Raw genomic sequence first — 11,277 nt, forward strand, 5'->3', positions numbered from 1 at the left:
TCCCGTCGAGGATGAAGCGGAGGTACTTTCTGGAGGACTGATGAATGGGTATTTGGAAATACGCATCCTTCAAGTCCACTGAAAGCATGAAATCGTTCTCCCTGATGGAGTCGAGCACTGAGCGTGCCGTCTCCATCGTGAACCGGGTCTGGCGAACAAACCGGTTCAGGGGAGAGAGATCTATCACCTGGGCGCCAGCCTCCCGTAGACTTTTCCACCAGGAAGAGTCGACTGTAAAAGCCCGGTGACTGATCCGTGACGATCTCTACAGCTCTCTTGCTCAGCATGGTCTTGATCTCCTGTCTGAGTGCTACGTCCTTCGGTGACCCTGGAACGTAGGACTGCTGTTGGACCGGGTTGGAGGTGAGGGGTGGCCGAGATTCGAAGGGTAATAGATATCCCTCCCGAAGGACATCTACAATCCAGGTCTCGGCGCCGTAGCGCTGCCAAGTTGCCCAATGGCTGGCCAGGCACCCCCCCACTTCCGGCAGCAGTGAGGGGAACGCCGTCCCTAGCGTTCCCCCCTTTCTTCGACTTCTTCCAGAGCCTCCACGGGTGGATGAGAAGGGCTGGGAGGAGGGCTGGTTACGGCTCCCCTTGTTAGAAGTCGAAGAAGACAGAGTCATTCCTCGGGGCTTCGACGTAGCAACCGTCTTAGCAGCCGAGGAAGCGCTAGCCGAGCTCTTAGACTTGGCCGCAGTCCGAGGCTGCCCAGAAGCCTTCGAGACTGCCTGGTGAACCAGACGGTCACTGTCATCAGTGCGTCGTCTGTCCACCGCAGCGTCCACCATCTCTCCTGGGAAGAGAGACGTGGAACTCCGTAAAGGTCCGTTTCTAAGCCCCAACGCCGCCTCACGCCCGGCCGCCCTGGAAACCCGAGTAAGGACAGCGTCCCTTCGTCGGAGAACCAGATTGGCCCACAGGTTCACCGTCTGGTGGGCAAGGAAGGAGATGGCTCTTCCCCCAGACTGGCAAAGTCTCCTGAAGGTCGAGTCATCTTCGGGAGAAATTCCCCCGGAGTTGGCTGCGACCTTAGATACTGTGAGGGACCACAGATCTAGCCAGGAGACGGCCTGGAAAGCTGCCATGGCGGTAGATTCCAGGCCGAGTGCCTCTTGCTGCGAGAACCACAAGTTCTCGGAACAGGAGCTGTTGCAGAGACACACCCGGAGTCAACCTAGCTAACTCCGGGTTCACCTGTTTTGGCGGCATCGGGTCTTCCGATGGCACGTAAAACCGCCGCTGTCGTAGCAGAGGAGGTGGAAGCAGCTTGCTCGACCTGCCAGACTTGAGCGAACCGTCTTGTCCGGAGACAAGCGACTCAACCTGGTCCAGCACTGAGTCCGCAAGCTCGGAACGCGGCAGGCCCACCGTCGGTCTGGGTTCCCTCTTCGGGCCCCAGAACGACTCGAGCCGGGACGTGGGCTCGGATGGTGGGAGCGGCGATCCTTCCCCGAGGTCGTTGTGCTGACGAATCAGCGCAATAACCTCGGCAAAGTTCCTCTGGATCTCGGGCGTGATAGCATCCTGTGGAGTCGGACCGTCCAGTCCCTCAAACAGGAGTACCTCCCGAGACCCTCCTCCCTCAAGGAGAGGAGCAGCGACAGACCCCTCTCGGTCTCCTCCAACCACCTGTGCGTACGACCTGGCTGGTCCGAGAACCGAGCCTGGTACGTACGACGACGTGGCGGGATCCTGAGGGGCGCACCCCTCACGATCACTCTCAATACCTCGCCCCTCCCGGTTGTAACCCGAGGAGGTTGAAGGTATTGGGAGGGAGGCAGACCTGACGCTCTCTCCTCGCTCACTGGCAGAACCAGCGGGCTTGGAGGACTGCAGGCGATCGCCAACCCGCGGTGGTGATCGAGCTGCAGACCTAGTCGAGCCGTCTCGCTGTGGAGAACGGCTGACCGAGAACAGCGGTCCCCTCCGGTCTCGTGTGTCAGAGGAGCTGGTGCTGGTCGCCGTACCCGATCGCTCTCTGTGAGAGCGACGGTCAGGCGACCGGCGAGCTCCACTGTCACGGTGAGATCGGTGCGTATCCTCACGGTGCGTCAGTTCGCTGGTACCAGCCGTGGCTGGTGCCGGCGAACGGGGGGACCTCTTCCCAGCCTCAGCCCTGGCCGGGCATGGGACGTCACGGTCCGCCCGGGTAGCCAGCCGCTCGCCGTGAGAGCGAGAGCTGGTCTGGTGAGAGTCGCGTGAGCGGCTGTCACCAGTCTTCCGCTCCGTGCCGTGAACCTGACGCTGAGCGGACTCAGAGGTCTGGTTCCTGGCTGCACGGTCGCTGGTAGGCGACCGTACACTCGGTACCTCTCGCGAACGAGCGGCCGAGCCGGATCCTGCTGCTGCGGCCGAACCACTAACAGCAGGTGAGGAAGTGCCGGTGTTGGCCGGCACCCCTCTGGTCCCCGTAGTCTTCTCCCTTGCGGGAGAAGAGACGGGTCCTGCTCCCGAAGGAGCAGGGCGACCAGCGGAAGAACCCCCCGTCTCACCAGAGCGAGACGGGCCCTTAGAAGCACCCGAAGGAGACTTCTTAGGGGGGGGGGAGGCGACCTTCTTCTTCTTAGGCGGGGGGAGCCTTAGAAGAAGAAGGGGAAGAGGCGGCAGACGACGACGACGACGAAGAAGACGATGAAGACGACGACGACACCTTCCTCCTCTTCTTCTTCTTCTTCGTCAACCTCCTCAGGACCGACGTCAGATCTGTCATCCAGGACGGAGCCGGGGCTGCTGTTGCCGAAGCAACAGGGCCCGGACGTACCTGTCCGAACAGACCAGCATCGGGAGCAGCGGCGCCAGGAACAGGAACAACATCAGCAGGTGCGAGCATCACATTAAAGAACGGCAGTCGAGACGGCAGGAGCAGGAACAGGAACAGCAGCGGTGGTCACGGCAGGTACGGCAGGCTGTGTGGGCGGTACAGATGGTCGAACCAGCGGCACAGACGTCATCGGCACCGGTGGGAGGTCCAGGGGCGAGCTCTTCGGGCACATGAAGTCCGGTCGTGGCAGCACGGCAAACCCAGGTGGCGGCATCACACTCCCCCGAGTTACGGCGACTGGCCCCTGCACCGATGTTGTGGGTGTTACAGAGACCGCGTGCTGGGTGTACACCAGGTGAGGAGGTGACGCGTAGCCGGGTGTTGTCAGGGTCGTGGTGGTGGTTGTGACCGTTGCATGAGTAACCGCCACGGAGCCAGCCAGATGATAGAGCAGCCCCTGGACACTCGGCACGCCCTGCAGCCCCAACGATGCCCACACCTGTCCGAGGTCATCCTTCACGGCAACCGCACCTGAGGAGGCAAAAGTCGGGTGATTAGAAGGATCCTCTACCCGCTCGCGCGAAGACGAGCGGATAGAGGACCCAGAATACAACTCTACGTCAGGGTATCTAGCGCCCTCCTCCACACTCGACACGTCAGGAGAGGAGAAGGACCTAGACACCCCCCCCGAAGGGAAGGCGCGAGACGTGGAAGTTGAGCGGGCGGCAGGAAAGAAGACGAAGTGTCCGTCACCAAAGGAGTCGCGGAGAGCTTTCCGACGACTCCTTTGCAGGCCTTCGCTTCTTCCTGCCCTCATAACAAAGTCCACTGCGCCTGGCCGACCAGTCATTACACACAACACAGGGCTCGGCCCGGGTGCATTCGCGCCCCCGACACCGAGCACACAAAATATGAGGGTCAATCTCCGGGAACGATCTAAACTTCCCGCATTTGCGCCCTTCGATACCCGGGCAAAGTCTCCTTGGGGTAGCGAGGCGAGGAGATTCCATCATTATTCACTTGAAAGCCGTAATAAATATAAAGAGAGAATAATTGTACTTACAATACTCTTTCATACACAATTACAACCAAACTTAGAAAGCAAACGACGAGCAGCGGGCAGAGAGCGAAACACACACGTCCATCCACTGTGAGGCCGAAAGCAAAAGTGATTTGTTTACCTCCCAGTCGCGCGCACGCGCGCCTGTCGGACAAGCAGTTAACTACCGAACCCCTTGTTCGAAAGCTTACGACCTATCCAGCTGCCGCTAGTACCTTCCTATTGTAAAAGGACCGAAGGTTTGTATGCCGTGTCGGAACAAATCGAGCGTCACAGATCCCCAGCCCCTGGAATGTTTAACATTGAAGGACAGACCATGAAGTTCCCCTACTCTCTTCGCCGATGCCAGGCCAGCAAGAAGAGGGTCTTGAGGGTCAGATCCCTGTCTGACGACTCTCGGAGTGGCTCGAATGGTCTTCGAGTTAAACTCCTAAGGACGAGAGTCACATCCCACTCAGGGGGGCCCTGAGTTCCCTGGGTGGGCAAGACCTTTCAAAGCTCCTCATTAGCAAGGAGATCTCGAACGAGTTCGAGATGTCCAGTCCCCTCAGTTTTAGGACGAGCGCCAGTGCTGCTCTATATCCTTTAACTGTGGGTACTGAGAGGAGCTTCTCTCGGCGAAGAAACACGAGGAAATCCGCGACTGTCGGACAAGCAGTTAACTACCGTTCTCCCCTTGTTCGAAGCTTACGACCGTCAGCTGCCGCTAGCTACTTCCTATTGTTAAAGGACCGATGGTTTTGTAAATTAACGTATCCGGACAATTGCCCTTTCCGTTCTACACAACCACCGCCATGGATAGAAACTCATTCCGTATTGTTTTCCGGAAAAGTGTTACTGCTGACCAGTTTGATCAATATACACATTTGTATATTGGTATCCTTCTCGAGTTTTTAAGAAACACGGACGAATTTATGAAGTGGCTATATAGGGAAGGGCTACTTGGGGACTATTCGGGGGTATGCACATCATGCAACACAGCGAACCGACGATTCATGAAACATGGGACTAGCGAGGCCACGGGCCAAGCGATATACATGTGGCGATGTACAAACAGTAAGTGTGGTAAGAAGGTATCAGTTCGGCACGGATCGTTTTTGAAAAGTCGCGTTTGTCTCTTGAGACAATTATTATATTAATATTTTGCTTCACAAAGAAGATCCACAGTGTGTTGTCACAGATTTGGTTATGCCCTTAGCGCCGAACACCATGGTCGATGGTATAATTTTTGTAGAGATGTATGTTGCCAAATCCTGTGTGCTGATAATAAGAAAATCGGTGGTCCTGGTCATATTGTTGAGATCGACGAATCTAAATTTGGGAAACGGAAGTACAACCGTGTCCTTAAACGGAGCGCGCTACCGAGACACGGTACGCAGAAAGAACTTTACGAAAGCTATTTTTCTACGTACTGTATCCAGAAGCGGTATCTACAAGATGTTCCGTGTCCATTTCGGGCGTTCCTGAAATTAATCAAAACGTATCTACCCGCTCAAAAGCCAGCCGACATCCCCCATCTCAAATTGGATTTCCCGGCCCGAAACAATAAGGCCAGGACCTTCTACCAGCGAGACACGTGATCCCTCACCCGTTCCAAAGAGGCCGAGACTGATGCCTTCTTCTACCCCTTCATGGTCGTCAGACAGCAGCGACTTTGAAATGTGAATAAGGTAAGTTGTATATTAATGTTTGTTAGCCTTAAAACTAGTGTTTGGGTTAGTTCGAAGCCAGTACCGAAGCACGTGTTCGAACAGTACTGTTTCGGTTAGTTGGCGAAGCCTGTACCGGAGCACGTGTTCGAACAGTAAGGCCGTGACGAACGAGAAGGTGTTTCAATGTTACAGTTATGGTGGGGAGAAATAGGCTAGTCGTGGTTTTTGTATGTACTGTGGCTAATTCACTGTAACCTCTGTGGTTAGCGCGCGCAGCGCAATATTACCTCTTGCCAGAACATGTCTCGCCTGCCAAGAATCTTTAAAAATGCGGATAAGGCGCGTAGCGCCGTTCCGCCACGGCCTACTGTAAGCTCTGTGGTTAGCGCGCGCAGCGCAATATTACCTCTTGCCAGAACATGTCTCGCCTGCCAAGAATCTTTAAAAATGCGGATAAGGCGCGTAGCGCCGTTCCGCCGCGGCCTACTGTAAGCTCTGTGGAGCGCGCGCAAGCGCAATATTACCTCTTGCCAGAACATGTCTCGCCTGCCAAGAATCTTTAAAAATGCGGATAATATAATGTTGGTTAGTGGTAGATAGCCTAGCCTACGTCAACCTTGAATGCAGAGTAAGGGGCCGAGCCTATGTCGGTTAGTGGTAGCCTAGTCTAGAAGTTTTACATGTAGGCTAGCCGTTCTAAAGTTTTGCAATGTAAGTGGTCTTAGCCTAGCCTAGCCTACGTCAACCTTGAATGCAGAGTAAGGGGTCAAATTTTTGCATTAAGTGTCACAGTTCTGGGCCTCATAACCGGGAATTGAGAGTTACGTTCACCGTGAAAGTCGTTCGCAGCTTCCCCCACCAAAACCCGGTTTTCCCAATGGGTCCCCCCATTACCGTTTGATGTTTTTTAGGCTTTATTTTTACTGGGGCAATTACAAAAAAGGGCAATAAACGTTATTCTCAGATAAATATCGAGTGAATAAGACCCGTCCAACGTGATGAGGGTTGGTCGTCCGTGATTTTTTACCCTTGTACCTTTTGATGCAATTAGGGCTACCTCTTTCCCTTAGGCCCCTCGATTAATTTTAAACGTAATAAAGGCACCCAAACGACCTAAAGTAAAGATAAATGGCTGCCTATGGAACTGACGTCGCCTAGCGTAGTCTAACCACATGGCTCTTAAAATACTACAATAAATGAGCTTATTTCCACTTTACTTACACTATACGCCTTTCAAAAAACTCTTGTGGATTCAATACGTAAATTATAACGATTAAGACGGTGATTAGTGCACTTTAAATAAGTATTATTAGGTAGATCTTTCGACGTTCTAGAAGACAATTCCTTCCAAACGTAAACAACACGTTGACTCTTCTTCTTCTTCTTCGTCTTGGTTAGGAAGCTGGGGCTTGGACTGGGACTGAGAGGTTACTTTTAATCTTTCAGAAATTCATTTATTTGTAACTTGGAAGTTACCATTAATATACTTTAAAATGTTTGCATTTCCAGCAACAAACTTTCGAAGATTAGAAAGGGCTGGTATTATGGGTCATGAGATTTTTTCCCCTTCACCTATATAGGAGCCCTCTTATATATATAAAAAAAATATGTTCGTAATTCATTTACTTGTTTGTCTTTCTTGCAGGAACTTGGAATATACCTTTAAAATGTTTGTATTTCTTGCACAAAAATTTCAAAGATTAGAAAGAGTAGGTATAGGGGTCAAAATTGTTTTTCTCCGTTACATAGGAGCCCTCTTTTTATAGAAAAAAAAATATTACTGTGTATAATGCGTTTAATTATAAGTGTAAGGACAGCGCCTTATCGCAAAATTCCTCTGTATATAATTCTACAATCGCGTTGTTCTTACTTCCCTCCTCGAGAGCGTTCAGCGGGCTTTCCGCCAATGTATATATATTGTAAGATCATATTTTATGTACTTTTATATTCTAAGTCCATATGTCTCGCAAGACGCACAAATCGGCTCTCGCCGACCCACTTTTACTCTCGAGGGTCGGATACCACATTTCCGCCCGCATGCTGTAAACATTTTGAAATTTAATTTCCCCTAACCATAAGTAATAAACCCTACGGGCTGCTCTTGAGCAATAGCCCATGCTGGCATAAAGCCAGCTTAATCTTAAACAACAACAACATAATAAAGATCAGTACGCCTCTACCTGCCTCTTTGTTCACACCTCACAACTGGTGACCTCCCGGTTTGGATGGTGACCCATGCGGTTTTGGCTCACATTCAGAGATCTTTAGCGGACTCACACGGCGCCTCAGTTTAGATCTCTGAAAGCTCATACTGTGGAAAAAACCAACGCCTCTAACGGACTAAATACGGCATACCTTCCCAAGGTGTGTTCAGGCGTTCCTCAAACGGTTTGGCCCGCCATTTACGACTCCTGTCGACCGTTTTGTGAGAGTGGACAATGGACGCAGACAGTTCCGTGCGAGAGACCCAGGCTGCCTCTGCCTCAACGGCAGCCTCGCACACAGCTGCCGCTCAAGCTGTCAAATTGCCCCCCTTCACAACAGCGAACCCAATCGTTTGGTTCATCCGAGCTGAAGGGCAATTCCGGGTCGCGGGACTCATGGACAAGGTACTGCAGGCTGACCTCGCCATGTCAGCCCTCCCGACAGAGGTATTCGACTGAATAACCCCCTGGCTAACCGGTCGAGCAAAGACAGAACCTGTCACACTCGACGAATTAAAGACAAGACTCGTGAAAGCCTACTCCACGCCCATCGTGGAGAAAGCCGCCCGGGCCCTCGACATAGTCACAAACCCGATGCGAGGCGCCGACCCACAGGATGCCTGGGATATGGTGATGGGCCTCCTCCGCCTGCCTGAAGTAGGTCCCGATGGGAAGAAGAAGGAAATCTGCCTGAGCTGCGAAATATTCCTGCGGCAACTCGAGCCAGATGTCCGAGGACAGCTAACGGATGCATACACCCTCCCCGACGACGAACTATTGGAGAAAGCTAAAAAGCTGACGCTGTCGAGCAAGGCTGCAAGGCTCGCCGCTCCCCGATCCTCCGTGTGCCTAGCCGCAGAGAAGGGAGAAGAAGAAGAAGACGACCCAACGCAAGAGATCGGCGCCATGACCCAGAGGAAGTCCTCCCACACGCAGCGGGGCGAAAGCTCCTGGTGCCACTACCACCGGAAGTTCGGAAGGTACTCCAAGAGATGCGAAAGCCATCTGCACTTCCAGCAGCCAAAAAAACGGCAACGGCAGACAAAACCAAAGTCGCCCGTGGCAGCGGCCTCGTCGGAACCACACGCCGTAGGGTTTCATGTCCGCGACGCGATCTCCAGCTGGAGGACACCGGGGCGATGCACTTGATATTCCTGCTTTCAGGAAAAGACCGCAGCAGCGGGCCTGACAACCCAACCGCCCTCGTCGCCGCAAACGGAACCCCCATCCATTCCTACGGCACAAAGTCCCTCAAGATATCCATCTTGGGCACAACTACGTCTGGCGTTTCACCATCGCAGATGTCAGGGTTCCACTACTGGGGGCAGATTTCCTGGCGCATAACGGCCTCCTGGTTGACGTGGGTCGCAAACGGCTCCTCGACACGAGGACATGCCATTCCCTACCGCTTGCAGCAGGCCCAGGTGCCCCCACAATTTGCACCATCGCCCCCCACAAGTATGGCAACCTCCTAACAGGAATTCCCACCGAAGTTTTCAAAACCTGGAACTTACGTCAGGTGGCGGGAGGCGCCGCCCAAGCACGGATATTCCAAACCCACAAGTCACCACCAACAATTGGGGCGACTGACGCAATGCAAAGTTTCTGGACGACTCCCCTCCGGGCCGCCTTCAAGGATGCAAAAAAGGGGGCGTTTTCGGAAATGGAACGAAATGGGTATCTGCCAGAAAAGCCATCTAAAAGTCCCTTTGGGCCTTTCACCCCTCCACATGGTACGGAAGCCTGATGGCACCTGGAGGCCCTGCGGAGACGACAGGAGACTCAACCTCGCTACGATCCCCGATTACTACCCATTGCCAAACATGCAGGACTTGACCAGGGCCCTCCATGGAGCAAAAATCTTCACAAAAATGGACCTTTTAAAATCTTATTTTCAGGTTCCAGTGCATCCCGAGGACGTTCCCAAGACCGCCATCATCACGCCCTTCGGCTCCTACGTCTTCCATTACTCCACCTTCGGCCTGAGAAATGCTGGGGACACCTTCCAGCGCCTGATGGACAGCATCCTGGGGGACCTGCCCTTCTGCGTCTGCTACGTCGACAATATTTTGATCTTTTCCAGGTCCCCGGAGGAGCACCTACACCATGTCTGAGCGGTTCTGAAACACCTGCAGGAAAACGGGCTAGTCGTCCGATTCGACAAGTGCACCTTCGGCGCCGAGAGGGTGGACTTCCTCGGACACGAGATCTCTGCAGCAGGCGTGCGCCCCATGGCCTCGAAGGTGGACGCGGTGCAGAAGTTTCCAACCCCAACTACAGACAAGGCCCCGCAAGAATTCATCGGGATGGTGAATTACTACCGCCGGTTCATCCCCGACGTCACTCGCACCATGTCCCCTCTAACACAGGTCCTGAAGGGGAAATAAAAAAAACCTGACGTGGGAAGCAGAACAAGCGCAGGCCTTCCACGACACGAAGATGGCCCTCACCAGAGCCGCAACCTTGTCCCACCAGGACCACGCTGCGCCCTTATGCCTCACCATTGATCGCCAAACCACCCAGTCTTAGTTGCGGCTGCCCTTGGAAGATGGTCGAACCCCCTGAGGATCACCTCAGGGGAGGCATCCCGTCCCCAAAAATCCCCCGAGGACTCCGAGGCAGAGGATCTACCACAGCAGCTGGTCTCGCGCACCCAGGGCCGCCTCCGCCGGCCCGCTCGCTTCTGCGAGTAGCGATCAGAAGCACTAAAAAATCATCCAACAATTACGCCCTAATTATTGTTTTATAGGGGGAGTATTTGTAAGGACAGCCCTTATCGCAAATTCCTCTGTATATAATTCTACAATCGCGTTGTTCTTACTTCCCTCCTCGAGAGCGTTCAGCGGGCTTTCCGCCAATGTATATATCTTGTAAGATCATATTTTATGTATTTTTATATTCTAAGTTATATGTCTCGCAAGGAACACAAATCGGCTCTCGCCGACCCACTTTTACTCTCGCGGGTCGGATACCATATTTCCGCCCGCATGCTGTACATTTGAATTTCCCTACCTGGAATAAAGATTTACGGGCTGCTCTGTGAGCAAGAGCCCGTACTGACACAAGGTCAGCTTAATCAAAAACAACAACATAATAAAGATCAGTACGCTTCTACCTGCCTCTTTGTTCACACCTCACATAAGTATTTACATTTTACTTTACTCATATCTTATTTTACTTATAATTAAACACGTTATACACAGTAATTTTTTGGACTTCTTTTTCCATCTTCAGAAGAAAACTAAAAGAAGTTTTTGTTTGGTTCATAAAAAAAATGTTCGTATGTCTTGTATGAACTTGGATCTTACCATTAAAAATTTCACATTCAAACATGTACGTATTTATTGCAACAAACTTTCAAAGAATAGAAAAATCAGGTACAGGATTCGTAAGAATTTTTAAAAATATGAACCCGCTTCCATGCTAATGATTATCCTAGTATGTCACTCACGTGAAGAGAGAAGTTTCTAGAACTCATTCTCTTTTCTTTTGTATGTTACAGTATATATGTGATTGGTATTCAATTAAAATGGCAATACGGAAGCCATGGATAACGGCTATCGTAATTAATGTAAGTCAGAGGTAAATACATTGATT

The sequence above is a fragment of the Macrobrachium nipponense genome, chromosome 13 (genome assembly GCF_015104395.2).
Source record: "Macrobrachium nipponense isolate FS-2020 chromosome 13, ASM1510439v2, whole genome shotgun sequence".
Lineage (NCBI taxonomy): Eukaryota > Metazoa > Arthropoda > Malacostraca > Decapoda > Palaemonidae > Macrobrachium > Macrobrachium nipponense.